Here is a 16,703-nt window from a genome sequence, read left to right as displayed (position 1 = left end):
ATTCCTCCGCGGCTTCTTTTGGGAAAAATCAGACACCTTTGAAAGGCACAGGAGATTTTTACCATGTATCTTTGCCTGCCTGCCTGACCTCACACTCCCCGTGTATAAAAATCTCAGCAACACGGAACAACTTGCGTTAAACACACCAGACTCGCACACACCTCTGCTCTGATGCACGCTGCTCCCGCCGCCTGGGTCTTCCTTCCGCCTCTTCTGGGCCCAGCAGAAGCCCCGATGCAGCATCTTTCAGTCTTAGATTCAAGGGTCTGCGGGGCCTCCCCGGCTCCTGGAGTAGAATCCGAAGCCCCTGCCCACTAGACTCTGTACTTTATGTTCCTAGCATCGTAGCGAGACCAGCTTCACTGTATCACACCGACCGTTCTTCCAGCGCTGGTCCTTACTCGCCTCAGTTTCCTTACCTGTAAAATGGGGATAACTGTCAAACCTACCGCTGTAGTGTCAGTGGGAGGACTGACACCCGGAAGTGGCCGTAGGGGTTGGAAAGGGAGCCGGGGAAAGAAAGAAGGGCAATACCCCGTGCATTCCTGTGCAGGTGTGCAGGCTCCCCCTCCCTCCGTAGGTCACTGGGGTTACAGGGAGCCTCTGGGAACAAGAGCATGGAGGGCAGAACACCCCCAGGACAGTGCGGCCCCAGTGGGGAGGAAGCTTCTGGTAACGGGCTCCTCACCGCCCTACATGGACCAAGAGGCAGCCTGGAAACTGAGATCCTGTGGTTATTAAGACCACAAGGGCTGCCCCCCGCCCCTGCCCACATCGCCGCCGGCACTTCCCGGAGTTGGTCCCCGCGCCCCTCCCGGGCCCAGGTGATGGGGCCGCGCTCACCTTCCGCAGAAATGCCATCCTCGGCCTGTACTGCTGACCTTGGTGTCGGATTGTCATCCTGGACCCTGGCGGACGCAGAACCTGGACACCACCGGAGGGAAAAGGAAGCCCCCGGAGAGCGCGCCGGCGTCCCCGTGCGAGGGCTGGGTGGTGCGGCCTGCGGCGCCCCCGGGAAGCTGCCCGAATCCGCGCCGGCCAATCAGCGCGCCGCGCCGCGGGCCGGGAGTGCTCTGCGCCGGCGCCCACCCGCCGCCAGGGGGCGGTGTCAGGCTCCGCCGGGGCCCGCGGAACCGCAGGTGAGCCCCGCGCACCCGGGACCCGCGTGGGAGGCTCTGCGGCAGGGGCTGAGCTTGGACCGCAGCACCAAAGCCCGGGGAGCGAAAACGGTGCATCACGGGCCTTGGCCCCCTGGCTGGGCTGCCACCAGCTCCCTGCATGGGCCTTAGCAAACTGCGTAAGAGCATCGGTCTCCTCTTCTCACGGGAGAAAAGCAAGTGAGTGGGTTGGAAGGGACACCTGTGTGTCAGGTACTATGAGGACGGAATGAGTAACCGGGCCAACCGGCAGTGGAGTGTGGTTGGCGGGGAGGAATGCTGCCCCGGCTCCTCAGATGGGCTGGCTCCGAACCCGGAATTTCCACTGGCTGTGCGGTTTCAAGCCAGTTACGGAACCTTTCCCCCATCTTGTCAATGAGGATGGTGCACACTCCCTGTGCTTTTTCTTTATGTGTGTGGGGGGTTGATTTGGGTTTAACATTACTGAGCTAATACATGTAAAAAGCACTTAGACAATATCATATGATCTCACTTATAGGTGGAATCTAAAAAATATGACACAAATGAACTTATTTACAAAACAGGAACAGACTCACAGACACAGAACACAAACTTACGGTTACCAAAGGGAAAGGGGTGGGGACAAATTAGGAGGTTGGGATTAACATATACACACTGCTATACATATTAACAAAAGAGATGATCAACAAGGACCTACTGGATAGCACAGGGAACTCTACTCAGTATTCTGTAATAACCTATACGGGAAAAGAACCTGAAAAAGAATGGATATATGTATCTGTATAACGGAATCACTTTGTTGTACACCTGAAACTAACACAACGTTGTAAATCAACTATACTCCGATATAAAATAAAAATTAAATTAAAAAAAAACAGAACCGTGACTGACACACGGTGAATGTCAAATAAACCATAGTTTCTCTTATGTCTCTTGGGATTCTTAAAAATTACCATTCCTAGTGTCTTCTTTATACCCATAGTCCGAGACCTATATTATCTCAGAATAATACAAGAAGTCTTGGAGTACTCAATGGAGGTAAGAGTACAGACTCTGGAGTCAGATTACGTGGGATCAAATCTCAACTCTGCTATTTACTAATGAACAAACTGTGTGACTTTGGGCAAGTTACTTAATCCCTCTGTGCTTCAGTTTCTGTAAAATGGGAATGGCACAATGACCGCCTACATAACAGGGTTGTTAAGGGGAGATAAAGGAGTACACAAATCAATAGATATCAGTTGTTACTATTATTAATATTAGTATCATTAAAGATAATGTAATAGAAAGAGCACAAAATGAATGAAAATAGTCTCAACTTGACAACTGCATCATTCCCCTTGTCCTCACTTTATTCATCTATAAAGGAGGGACTAGAGCTAACCAGTCTCCGACAGGGTGAGACCTCCCAGGTCTAACAGGCAGGATTCTCAGGACCAGGGACTTGACTGTTTTTCCTTGTAGAGCTGGGCGCCCGAGCGTGGCAGATAACGCTGACGTCAGAAGAGGGCGGGTGGGCAGTTGCCGTCAGAGGGGCAGTCAGCAAACAAGTCTTCTGATAATCAGGTTCCCATCCCAGCGGAAGAGCCGAGTTCCTGCCACGCCACTCTGACATCTTAGCTCTGGGTTAAAGTGCTAGTATAAGCGTTTCAGAAACCAGACTCTGAGGTCTGGTTGATTCACAGGGAAATGACTTGCCAGAAAGCAATGAGATGCAGCGCCCTCCCTGGCGAGGCCACCGCGATGGTGCGTGACAGAGGGCGAGAAACCGCCCATTTCATCCAGGTTCCCAAATTCATCAGGACGGGCAAAGTAATTTCAGAATCATTTTAAATTGATGTGTGTCTGTAATTGTTTCCCCATTCTCTTATCTTGTTGATTTGGGCTTTCTCTCTTTTTTCTCAATTAGGTTAAATGGTGATTTGTCTATAATGAGATTGTGTGTGTATGTGTGTGTGTGTGTTTACTGGAGAATCGGATTTTATTGAAAAGCTAGAACTTTAAGATCATCTAGTCATTGGATATTTATGCTGTGTAAGTTACTTAACAGATGTGAGAGGGCTCTGTAAACTAGAAAAGAACTTTAGATATCTAGAGTGGCCACCTGTATCACTTTGTGTCACCTGTGCCTAGCCTGACGTCCCCCAGTGGATCAGCAATGGATTTGGGATCAGAATCCAGGTGTCCCGAGTCCCAGTCATATTCGTGTCCCCCACCCTACAATGTCTCCCTCATCTAGGACACTTGTCAGTCATGGTTCTCAGTGCTTTTTAAAATTTTTTTATTTTATGTTGGAGTATAGTTGATTTACAATGTTGTGTTAGTTTCAGGTGTACAGCAAAGTGATTCAGTTATACGTATACATATAGCCATTCTTTTTCAGATTCTTTTCCCATATAGGTTATTACAGAATATCAAGTAGAGTTCCCTGTGCTATCCAGTAGGTCCTGGTTGATTGTCTATTTTATATATAGTCTTGTGTATCTGTTAATCCCAAACTCCTAATTTATCCCCACCCCTTTCCCCTTTGGTAACCACAAGTTTGTTTTCTGTGTCTGTGAGTCTGTTTCTGTCCTCTAAATAAGTTCATTTGTGTCACTTTTTTAGATTCCACCTATAAGTGAGATCATATGTAGTAGCTCAGTAATCTTAAAACCAAAACCAACCCCCCCCCCCCCAGCCAAAGAAGAAGCACAAGGAGGGTGCAGTATCCTCATTGATAAGATGGGGAAAAGGTTCCACAACTGGCTGGAGATGGAAGAGTGAGTGGCGAATCCGAGTTCAGAGCCAGCCCACCTGGCGGGTCTTTGATTGCCTGCAGGACTTGAACGTCGTTGCGAGGAAAATGCTTTCACCTACAGGTCCCTCCACATCCCTTCCCCCCACTCCCTGGCTCATATTCTCGACCATGTGACTTGACCCATGGCTAACTGGACTGGGGGCACTGGAGCACCTGACCCAGGCCACCTGTCCATAGAAAGGCCAACAACCTGTAACATGGCCAAGTGTCAAATGATGAACTGGACCAACCAGATTATCACTCTTGGAGGAACCACGTGAGCCAGTAGTAGAGGCGGCCAGATCTGAAAAGAAGCCCTGAGGTGGAATCAGGCCCATGGTGGGGCAAAGCCATAGATGAGCTAAAGTTGGGGGCGGGGGGGCACAAAGTCTGAGCAGTGGAAGGAAGCCTGGGGTAGAAGTGAGAATGGAACAGCAGCACAGAGCAAGACAGAGAGACCCCAAGAGCTCTCACAAATGTAAGTGAAGGCCCCGGGGGCCCTTGTTGGCAAAGAGCAAATTGCACTGTCTCTAGTTAGTTTTTCGTGGAGGTAATGGGTTACAGATCAGGAGAATGATGGAGATACAGTATAGTTGTGTTTCAGCAAGACGTTTGTGGTCCACAGGGGAAAAGTGAACTTTATCACTGCCCGACCCCCGAAGCCCAAAACAAATTTGCAACCAATCTGTAGCAACAGTAGGATTGTAATGCCATCATATCTGCACCCTGTCCAACCTCACCCTATACCCACCCTGGTCTTGACTCCATAGTTAATGTTTCCCTTGCCTTGATTTTTAATTTATAGCTGACCGTTTTATATTACGCATCTCCTGTATGCCCCATTGGCCCAACTGTGAAAAGAGACATGGTATAAATGAATACATCGTTCAGATGAGAATTAGCTTAAGTGGACTCGTGTCTGAATGATCAAATCCCCAGTTCTTCCTTAATCATGGAGATAGGTCTATAGTTGCATGTCACAGGATTTACCCAAAATTGCATCCTATTAAAAATCATAATGATTTGGATGACAGCACTGGTGACATAATGTTTACATGTTCAAAGATGCAAAATAAAAGAATGGCTAATACATTAGAAAATAGCCTTTGCCTCCAAAAATTCTTGGCAGTCTGAGCTTCCTCCAGTGTGCTTTTAAATGCCCGCACTGAATCAGCATCTCTGGGTAAATCTGCAGCGTTAGGGTTTTTGACTATTTACCAAAAGTCGTTATTGGAATAAGTCATATGAATTTCTTTCAGAAAAAAATTCTGACTTGACCCCAAACGGTTGTCAAGATAGTGTTCATTCTGTCTCTCTACCAGGTACCGTAGGAGAAATTTCTTTCCAAGTTTAGCACCAAGAAAAGCTAAGTCTTCCCTGAAAAAGAAAATCACAATGTATCCTTTTCTCTGATCAAGAGAGATGTGTATCCAGTTTCCTTTTTCACCCTGATCAGCAAAACACTTCAGATCTGGCATTAGGGTCCCTTGGAGTAACTGGAATGAACTTTTGGTTTTTAATGTTTTTCTCCAATCTGTTTTCCTATTTGAGTTCATATATCATTGGTTTTATTATCTGGGTTTTGTCATTTGGTAAGCCACAACAACTCCTTTTTGGAATGACTTGGGATATAAATTAATTACATAAATTATATCTGAGTAATGAGTGGGAGAGACAAGGTGGGGGACAAAGGAAAGAAGTGTGCAATCTCAAGGGTCTTCAAGATAAGTGACTATTTATCCAAATATTTGTCCAATCTACACTGTTTAATTTGAGCCCAAGATAACGTGTGAGAGGGAGAACAGTGTGGTGAAAATGTCTTCGAATTTGATGAACACCTTGCTTTCCTTACAAGACAATTGATTAGATCACGCCTGTCCATATAAATTGATCAGCTCGGCTGGGAAGTAAAAGGATGTCTCATTCCTGCAACTTGAGATCTCCTCTCTCCCCCCTGCATCCACATAACTTCCAGGTGAGATGCGTGAGCAAGTGAGGGAAGGAGGAAGCAGGGAGGAATGGAGGGAGGTGGCTGGCTGCCAGGACTGCAGGAATTTCACACAGAATCATCTGAGCTAAGTGAGACCTCCTATTCACCCCCAGTTCATCCCCCCCCTAATAAGGAATGTTTCCCTCCATCCTCTCCATCCTAAGGAGTAGAGTCCCTGCAGTGAGTCCAGGGCGGAAATTTCCAGGAAACACTTGCTAGATGCTAACAAATAGGGCCATACTGTCCCAGCCTCTGTCCCCCATAAGAAATCACATTCTACCTCCCTTATACAGGAGTCAGGTGGATTCTGCTTCATTAATATTGACGCCTTTGCTTTTACAAGTCTCTTTCTCCCACTATAAATATATGCTCACTACTGAAAATCTGGGAATAGAGAGAAGTGAATTTTTAAAATTTTGATAATAGCTAATCTGGGAAAAGAAGTGTGAGTGACTGGGGAGGTAGGACGGAAAAGGGCGGACTGGGGCCACCAGCGCTGCTTGCCTGGGCAACTATGACGCTGTCTAAGGGGGTGGTGCTCTCTCCTGACCCCTTACCTGGCCAAACTCCAATTCACTCCTCCCACTGCGACAGGAGCCATTTTTTGTTTTAACTCCATATCTGGACATTTTACTCTTCTGCTTCGAGGGCTTCTGTTGTCCACCAGGCTCTTAGGAAAAAGCCCGTCTGTAATGAGTGCTGCAAGACCCCTCAGGTGCACCCCGCCCATCGCCCCCTTCTTCACTATGCCCCTGCCACACCGGCCCCCTTTCCATTCCTAGAACAACCCAAGCCTCCTTCTGTCCCAGGGCTGTCACGTGTGGCCAAAACTCTTCTTCATTTACTTTCTCACCTGGCTAACTTCTCGTGTTTGGGGTTCCAGCCAAAATGTCACTTCCTCAGCCGAAAACCTTCCCTGACTCCCTCCCCAGACTGGGTTAGGTCCTTCAACTCTGCCTCTTCTTGGTCAACTTTCCACAACTATAATTCTTTTCACTTGTAAAACGAAAAGGTTGGATTTGCACACCCAACTTTTTTTCTTTTTTTAAGGGAATTTCTTTATTTTTATTATTTATTTATTTATGGCTGTGTTGGGTCTTCGTTTCTGTGCGAGGGCTTTCTCTAGTTGCGTCAAGCGGGGGCCACTCTTCATCGCGGTGCGCGGGCCTCTCACTATCGCGGCCTCTCTTGTTGCGGAGCACAGGCTCCAGACACACAGGCTCAGTAGTTGTGGCTCACGGGCCCAGTTACTCCGTGGCATGTGGGATCCTCCCAGACCAGGGCTCGAACCCATGTCCCCTGCATTGGCAGGCAGACTCTCAACCGCTGCGCCACCAGGCAAGGCCCCCACACCCAACTTTCATAGTAGCGTCAGTCACAGTAGCCCAAAGGTGGAAACAACCCAAACGTCCATCAATGGATGAATGGGTCAATAAAATGTAATACATGCATATAATGGAATATTATTCAGCCTTCAAAAGGAAGAAAATCTGGCAAGTGCTCCAACATGGTTGATCATTATGTGAGTCTCTCGGTACTGTCTGTCTTCCTAACCGGACCCTCAGCCCCATGAGGGCAGGGACCTGATTCTCTTATCCACATGCTATTTCCAGCACTTGGGGTAGAGGAGGCTTTTAGTCAATATGTGAGAGAAGAAGGAGATTCAGAAAGACTCACAGAGAACAGAAATGAGGGACCCCAGGGCCCAGGAGTCTCAGTTTCTGTCTCTTCAGCTCTCACAGGCCCCGCTGTCCACTGATTTTGCTGCCTGTCCTTGGATGCACGGACATGTCATTGCAATCACTTTACATAAGGTGGCACAAGGCCCTTTCTGTTCCTGGAGTGCCGGAACCCCCCCTGGAAACCTTCCAGATGATAATAATGATAATGACAACAAAACTCATAGGGCCAAGCTATCGTGAGCCCGGCACTGGTGTGTTTTTTAAAGACAATCTTCATGTCAAGTGGATACCCTGACCACCATTCAGGGGAGAACCTAGAGGCCCCGTGAGGCCTGGCACCCCACCACCACCCCCACCCCCCGCCCCGTGAAGTGTGGCGTAAACGTCTGTGGAATAAAGATGCAGGAGGCGAGGCGTAGCTGAACGGAGAAGGCTCCTCTCCCCTCCGGGCTGCTGCTCCCCGGCCCCGCCCCCCGCCCCGCGCCTTCCCATCCAGGCGTTATCTCTTTTGCGTTGCCCACCCTGAGGAGCCCTGCCCTGGACCAGGTGGGAGATCCTGTCTCGCTGTGGCTTCCGCGGGCGCGTTTGACCCTCAGACGAAGCTCAGGTCTCCAACTTAGCCCCTATCAGAAAGAAAAGTGTTATTTCCACGTCCTTCCAACCGTGACTTTCCCAAGTCAGGGATTTTCCAGTTCCCACCCGGCTGCCTTCGGGCTCTGACTTTCCAGGGAAGAGCCCCTCTGGAAGGGCTCAGGAAGCTGACTGATGCAGGAGAGCGAAGGAAATGAAAGCAGAGGCACCTGCGAGGATTCCGTTCAACATCCACCAGTTTCACTTTCTTTCTTTAGACGCGGAGTTTCAGCCCCCGCCTCCCTCGCCCTTACTTCTCTTTGCTCCCCGTGTGGATCTCAGCACCGCTTCTCTCCCTCCCTCCCGTTCCTGCCCTCTTCTCCCCGCCTCTCCACCCCTTCTCTCTCTTTCCCCAGTGACAGTAGTGGGCACCTTGACCTTGGAAGCAGTAGTCCTACCCTTTGGTCTCCTTTCTCTTCTTGGGTAGGCAGCTTTTCCAGGATCAACGCCAAGGCTGCCCTGCAGACACGAAACTTTTTTCTCTTTTTCGATGCAAACTCAGAAGTTATCTTCCGCGGGGACTGCTAGCATCCCGTGCCTCCGGGAGGAAGCCGGCGCCCCCTCGTGGCCATCCCGGGATCTGCGCTAGTTTTCCAGCCATTGGTGCTCCCTCACCCTCCCGAACACACTGTTCTTTGGTCATTGCAGGCGGCCGGCTTTGTCCTGGGCACTCGTCGAACCAGTTACCTGGCTGAACTGGTTTCCTCCTCCTCGGCCTGAATCCCCGCCCGCACGTCCACATCTTTGACCGCTGCTGCGGCCCCGAAGCCCCCTGCGCCCCGGTCGGAGCGACGCTTCCTTCCTCTTCGCTGGGGTTGGCCCGTGCCTGCATGTGACACACAGCTTCCCGGGGTACCCTGGCCCCTCTGGGACAGCTTCCCGAGACCCCTCATCGTGCCCCGGCACCGCACACTCTCCACCCGCGCCCGCATGGGACCCCCTTCCTAAACAAACTGACCTCCGCCCCCCAGAACTCCACCCTGAAAGGCAGCAGCCCTCGAGGGGCCACTCCCTAGGGGCTCCCCACCTGCCCGGCCCAGCCCGTCCCAGCGGCCCCTCCTAGCTTCGCCGGACACGCCCGCGCTCAGACGTACAGGGCCCTCTCCTCGGGGGCGCGCGCCACCCAGCTCCGCCTCTTTCCAGCCACGCAGGTACCAGGCATGGCCGCCAGGTGTCTTCCCTGTGTCCAGCCTCTTGTGCTCAGGCCCCTGGGTGACCCATCGCACTTCTCCACCTCACAGACCCCCAAGGACCCCTGCTGCCCCTTCGTTCCGGCCACCCCCACCCCCAAGCCACACCCTGGACCTTGTCCTCACCCAGAAATGTGCTGCCTCCAAATCCTGGATTCCAGCTTCTGGCCCTGCGAGCCGTCTTCCGGGCCCTCCGGCTCTCCCTTCTTTGCTCCCCTCTCCAGGCCCGGAAAGGCCAGGGCACGCCCCGCCCAGCCCCTCGGGTCCGGCGGCCACGCTTCCCACCTCCTTCACGGGACCCCAGGTCAGCAGGTGAACTGACTTCTCAGAGCCTCGTGGGCCCTGCAGCCCACAGACGTGCCTGCACATCCCCCAGGCGAGCGGAAACCTACATGCAACAGCATAAGGGAACCTGAGGAAAGCCCGGCTGTGACACCTGTCAGCCTTGTCACCGAGGCTGCCAGCTCACTTGAGTCCTCAAACTACATGTCCCCCCTTGAACTTGGCGGATCCCTCTGCCACCCTTCCCCCCGCTAGCGCTCTTCCGCAGTGTCCGACCAGACCTCCACCTGTTTCTGTAGGCAACGAGGCTGGAGGATTCTGCCAGAGGGTAAGGGGTCATTTCTCCTGTTCAAGGCCACCACCTTCAGCTGTGTGTGCTCTTTTTCTTTTAAATTAATTTTTATTGGAGTAGAGTTGATTTACAATGTTGCGTCAATTTCTGCTCTACAGCACAGTGAATCAGCTATGCCTGTACATATATACCCACTCTCTTTTAGATTCTATTCCCATATAGGTCATGTGTGTGCACTTGAGTCTGTTTCCTGCTATCTCCTTCTTGTCTGCTCCATCCTGTCTGTCTCTGTCCCTGTCTCCCTGTCCCCTTCTCCCTTGGCTACTGGGCTTGCCAAGAATAGCCTGGTGAGACCAGTGATATGATTCCAATTGTGTCCCCAAAGAAGTTATGCCTAAGGGCTTCCCTGGTGGCACAGTGGTTAAGAATCCGCCTGCCAACGCAGGGGACACGGGTTCAAGCGCTGGTCCAAGAAGATCCCACATGCCGCGGAGCAACTAAGCCCGTGCGCCGCAACTACTGAGCCCGCGTGCCACAACTACTGAAGCCCGCACGCCTAGAGCCCATGCTCCCAACGAGAGAAGCCACTGCAGTGAGAAGCCTGTGCACTGCAACGAAGAGTAGCCCCTGCTCGCCGCAACTAGAGAAAAAAAAAAAAGCTCGTGCACAGCAACGAACACCTAACACAGCCGAAAATAAATAAAATTAATTAATTTTTTAAAAAAGAATCACATTGAGCATATTAAAAAAAAAAAAGATATGCCCAAGTCCTGACACCCACTACTTGAGAATGTGACCTTATTAGGAAACACGGTCTGTACAGAGAAAATCAAATTAAAATGAGGTCAGATGGACCCTAACCCAATATGACTGGCGTCTTTATAAAAAGGGGAAATTTGGACGGAAGGAAGACGATGGCCATGGGAGCGGAGTGATGCGTGTACAAGCAAGGGGTGCCCAGAGTGCTGGCAAACACCAGATGCTGGATGAAGCAAAGAAGGATCCTCCCCTAGAGCTGCCAGAGAGAGCGTGGCCCTGGCCACACTTGAATTAGGACGTGTAGCCCCCAGAATGGAGACAGTGCGTTTCCATTGTTTGAAGTCACCCAGTGTTGGTACTTTGTTACAGCAGCAGCCCTGGGAAGGTCACACAGCTGGGGAGGCCATGACACGGTCAAGACCATCAGGTAAAGGTTCGGGATGCCCTGGTGGGCTCTTCACACTATTTCCCAAGGGTGACTCACAGCTCCCTGGAGAGAAGCAGGCTGGGACTCAAGGGCCTGGGCTTTCTTTTCCTTTCTTCTGTGTTTCCAGGAAGCCCTTGGAACAGATGTAGAAACAGTTCTTTCCATCCAGCCTGGCATCTTGCTTCCAGAGGCAAGAGGCTGGGCAGGCCAGCAGGTTAACATTTAAGCAGGCCTGAGCATGATGCTCTCATGTGAAAACTGGGGCCTGGCAACTGGCCTCCTCCCAACCCCAATTTCCCATCCCCCTATCTCCCCACCATCTCCCCATCGCCCCTCCCCCCCAGGCCTTGAAAGAGGTCTGAATTATATATTCAGTCAGTATTCATCGCTCGCTGTTAGCACTTGGGAAGCAGGGACCGTGTCGTATTCATCTTTCTGGTCTGGGGCTCTGCTCCTAGGAGGAGCTCCCAGGTGTTTGGTAAAATGAATTTGTAAAGCAGTTGTTGAGTCATCCGTCAGGTCCACGTTGGAGCAACAGGACACAAAGGACCTTTACTCTGGGGAGGGTTTCCAGCCACCTGTTCTATCAGGCTCCTGCCAGCAGCCCCTGGCAGTAGCCGTGTGATAACAAAGGGTCCCACAGTTTTGCAGGAGGCCCACAGCCTCTTTTCTCCCAAGCTCTCACCTCCCGGACTCCCAGACCCAAGGCGGGGCCGGAGGGGGCGGATGTTGATGTGGGACATGAGCAACTGCGCTTTCAAGTGACCTGTTGGCTGTCAGAGCTTCTCCAAGCCAGCGTCTGACAGGTAAATGCAAGATGCTTTCCATGTTCCCAGGGCCACAGTCGGGGCAAAGTACCCCAATGGGTGGGACAGAAGCGTGGAGGCTCGAGGAACATGAGTGGCCTCAGGTCACATCCCCACACGGGCCATACAGAGCCCTTGTCTTGGTCTCTCGGTGTGACAGCAGTTGTGCTCCCGCCTGGAAAAAGCTTTACCGTATTTACATGTGATAAGAACGTTACCGTATTTACATGTGATAAGTTCGTTGCCGTATTTACAAGTGGTAAGTGCCACCACCGACTGGTTGAATGACTGAGGGCTGAGTGGGGATCCCATAGATCCTTAAGCATTTATTGAGCCCTTATTATCTGCACACTGTGGTGGGGAATCAAAGGCAAAAGGCACAGTCACTAAAAAAAGAGTCAGCTTGTATCAGAGAAACAAGACTCACACAGACCAGCACAAACGGTGTAGGGAAGAGGGGTTGGGGGCGCAGGCTTTAGAGCCAGACTGGGTTCCAGTCCCAGCTCTGCCACATCCAAGCTGTGTGCGCCCTGGACACATGACTCAACCTCTCTGTGTCTCAAGTTCTTTAAAAGTAAGATGGGAATGATACTAATCACCGTACCCACTTCATTGACTGAATAGAATATGCGTGCAGCACTTCACCAGTGTTAACTGTGGTGGTGATGATTATGACTGACTATACTGTTAAGTGAGGTATTATGTATAAAGTGCTAAGCAGTGCCTGGCATTTATGAAACACTCAGTAATATTAATTGCTATTACTATTATGATTACTATCATTTCTATTTTTACGTTCTGAATTAGTTTTCTATGTCTGTATAACAAATCACTCCAGAACTTAGCAGCTTAATACAACAAGAAACATTTATTATCTCACTTATTATTAGTCTCTGTGGGTCAGGAATTCGGCAGCCACTTACAGCTGCCTGGTCCTAACTCAGGATCTCTCAAGAGGCTGCAGACAAGCCATTACCTGGGGCTTGACTAGGATCTGCTTCCCGGATGGCTCACTCACGAGGCTGGCAAGTTGGTGCTGGCCTTTGGCAGTGGCCTCAGTTCTTTCCCACGTGGACCCCTGCATGGGGCTGCTTGAGAGTCCTCACAATATGGCAGCTGGATCCTTGCCTGCAAAATAATCCAAGAGAGGCAGAAGCCACAGTGTCTCTTATTGTTTTTTATTGAGCCACAATAACCTACTAGCTATGGGGGTTGACCCTGTTCATTTTGGGAGGGGCTACACAAGGGTGTGAACACCTGGAGTAGAGACGCATTGGAGGCTGACCACCACCACGTCCTAAATTGTGTGGCAGAGACTATAACTTCCATAGGAGTTCAGATGAGAGGGAGAAAAATGAAGGTAAGAGGGCTTAGGCAATGCGTGGAGTTTTTACAGCTAGATCTTGAGGGTTGTCCGTCGCCACTTCTTTTTCCTCAAATTCCTTGTTTCTGTGGCACTTGGACAGAGAGGAGGGTAGGACTTTGATAATCAGAAGGGCAAAGGGGAGACAGGGGAAGTAGGAGGAAAATTTTAAAAGAGGTGAACGGGATTTATTTAAGGGATAGTAAAAAGGAGACTAACATTGGGAAGGAAAAAACTCCAGAAATAGGGTGAGAGAGGCAGCCTGGGCTGCCTTTTGCCAAGGAGAGTCACAAAAGCCAAGTAAATAGGCATAAACTAGCTGGAGTAGAAAGTAAACCTTAAGGGCATAAGGCTTTGGAGAAACATTTTCAAAATGCTTGCAGGCTTGTTTGATGTGGGACATTTGAGGCTAAAGAATTTTCAAAGGTGAAGAATGTTCTCCTCTAAGGGGGCATTCACTCCAATGCAAGCATGGCCTGGGGGGTCAAGGCAATACCAGGAACCAGACTTTAATAGCTTCCTTATATCAGGGTAGGAAGCGCAAGTTGATAAGAAAGTTGGAATCAAGCATCCCAGCTGGAGAGGGAGCCTCCCCAAAGGAAACGTTGGAGTGGGAGATAGTCTATGTTTACACAGTGCTCGGGCCATGCCTGCAGTTTACACAAACTGCATCCTCGAGCCGCCTGACCTAGAAGAACCCACATCTGGTGCCCAGCCAGTGCCTGGAGGAACTGCCTGCCCAGCCCCAACCAGCCCGTGAGTGCAAAGCTGCTTGGACGCGCCTGGGGAAGAGGACCGCTCTGCACACACTGGGGCCATGACGGTCACGTACGTGTCCCCTTTGTGTCCCGCACAGAACTACCTGCAACCCCTCCAGTTAGGTTCATTCATCAGGACAATAAGAAAAGCTCAGAACGCCCACCTTCCCGTTCTCCCTCTTCCCTTTCCCTTCTTTCAAAACAATTCAGATCCCATTCACCTGCTTTCCGAGGCCCCAGCCGAGCTCCCAGGCTGGTAGATGTGCTCTAACACATCAGCTGTCCCTGTTCCCCACTTAGCACTGTGATGGCTAGTTGGCCACTTGGCCTCGCCCATTGCAACCTTCCCGTAAACGCCCTCCCCTTCGTACCCCACAACACGCGGCACAGTGCCTGGCCCATGCAGACGCTCCCCACGTGTCCAGACCAGGCAGTGCTGGGCTGGCTTCACCCTCTATAGGTCCGTCCCTCCCTGTGTGCCAGCAGCCAGAGGCTTGCTTTTGACCTGGACCATCGCAGGAGGAGACTGGACATCACGGTGACTCAGGCCACAGGAGGATTAGAGGAGCCCGGGGGGCGTGGAGGTGGGGGGGGCGGAGCGTGGAGGAGGGCTTGGAGGGGGCGTGGAGGGGGCGTGGTTAGGTCGGGGAACTGTCCTTTCCCTTACAACATAGCAAAGCCTAAAGTCACGTTAGAAGTCATGCTTTCAAAGATAAGGTGACCATATGTGCGTGGGTTTATCTCTGGGCTTTCTATCCTGTTCCACTGACCTATCTTTCTGTTTTTGTGCCAGTACCATACTGTCTTGATTACTGTAGCTTTGTAGTATAGTTGAAGTCAGGGAGCCTGATTCCTCCAGCTCCATTTTTCGTTCTCAAGATTGCTTTGGCTATTCGGGGTCTTTTGCGTTTCCATACAAATTGTGAAATTTTTTGTTCTAGTTCTGTGAAAAACGCCAGTGGTAGTTTGATAGGGGTTGCATTGAATCTGTAGATTGCTTTGGGTAGTAGAGTCATTTTCACAATGTTGATTCTTCCAATCCAAGAACATGGTATATCTCTCCATCTATTTGTATCATCTTTAATTTCTTTCATCAGTGTCTTATAATTTTCTGCATACTAACACCATACACAAAAATAAGCTCAAAATGGATTAAAGACCTAAATGTAAGGCCAGAAACTATCAAACTCTTAGAGGAAAACACAGGCAGAACACTCTATGACATAAATCACAGCAAGATCCTTTTTGACCCACCTCCTAGAGAAATGGAAATAAAAACAAAAATAAACAAATGGGACCTAATGAAACTTCAAAGCTTTGGCACAGCAAAGGAAATCATAAACAAGACCAAAAGACAACCCTCAGAATGGGAGAAAATATTTGCAAACGAAGCAACTGACAAAGGGTTAATCTCCAAAATTTATAAGCAGCTCATGCAGCTCAGTAACAAAAACCAAACAACCCAATCCAAAAATGGGCAGAAGACCTAAATAGACATCTCTCCAAAGAAGATATACAGACTGCCAACAAACACATGAAAGAATGCTCAACATCATTAATCATTAGAGAAATGCAAATCAAAACTACAATGAGATATCATCTCACACCAGTCAGAATGGCCATCATCAAAAAATCTAGAAACAATAAATGCTGGAGAGAGTGTGGAGAAAAGGGAACACTCTTGCACTGCTGGTATGAATGTGAATTGGTACAGCCACTATGGAGAACAGTATGGAGGTTCCTGAAAAAACTACAAATAGGGCTTCCTTGGTGGCGCAGTGGTTGAGAGTCCGCCTGCCGATGCAGGGGACACGGGTTCGTGCCCCGGTCCGGGAAGATCCCACATGCCGCGGAGCGGCTGGGCCCGTGAGCCATGGCTGCTGAGCCTGCGCGTCCGGAGTCTGTGCTCCGCAACGGGAGAGGCACAACAGTGAGAGGCCCATGTACCGCAAAAACAAAAACAAAAACAAACAAACAAAAAACTACAAATAGAACTACCATATGACCCAGCAATCCCACTACTGGGCATATACCCTGAGAAAACCATAATTCAAAAAGAGTCATGTACCACAATGTCCATTGCAGCTCTATTTACAATAGCTCAGAGATGGAGACAACCTAAGTGTCCATCATCGGATGAATGGATAAAGAAGATGTGGCACATATATACAATGGAATATTACTCAGCCGTAAAAAGAAACGAAATTGAGCTATTTGTAATGAGGTGGATGGACCTAGAGTCTGTCATACAGAGTGAAGTAAGTCAGAAAGAGAAAGACAAATACCGTATGCTAACACATATATATATGGAATTTAAGAAAAAAAAATATCATGAAGAACCTAGGGGTAAGACAGGAATAAAGACACAGACCTACTAGAGAATGGACTTGAGGATATGGGGAGGGGGAAGGGTAAGCTGTGACAAAGCGAGAGAGTGGAATGGACATATATACACTACCAAACGTAAAATAGATAGCTACTGGGAAGCAGCCGCATAGCACAGGGAGATCAGCTCGGTGCTTTGTGACTGCATGGATGGGTGGGATAGGGAGGGTGGGAGGGAGGGAGACGCAAGAGGGAAGAGATATGGGAACATATGTATATGT

At 49.9% G+C, this 16,703-nt stretch overlaps 1 protein-coding gene across 1 annotated transcript in view; it reads right to left on the bottom strand.

The window, feature by feature from the left end:
* The window catches only part of RGS9 (regulator of G protein signaling 9), a 78,365-nt gene extending 77,381 nt beyond the window's left edge, over window positions 1–984 (bottom strand). Inside the window, exons 1-2 of the mRNA XM_029212722.1 lie at window positions 844–984; window positions 162–419 (exon numbers count right to left, since the gene is read on the bottom strand). The gene's annotated coding sequence lies outside the window, so the exon portion shown is untranslated. The remainder of the gene's footprint in view (window positions 1–161; window positions 420–843) is intronic.
* Window positions 985–16,703: the final 15,719 nt, after the last annotated feature.

The sequence above is a fragment of the Monodon monoceros genome, unplaced genomic scaffold (genome assembly GCF_005190385.1).
Source record: "Monodon monoceros isolate NGI ecotype Baffin Bay Population unplaced genomic scaffold, NGI_Narwhal_1 Super_Scaffold_9, whole genome shotgun sequence".
NCBI lineage: Eukaryota > Metazoa > Chordata > Mammalia > Artiodactyla > Monodontidae > Monodon > Monodon monoceros.
The sequence above is the reverse complement of the archived record's forward strand: the minus strand, read 5'-3'. Positions and strand labels throughout refer to the sequence as shown.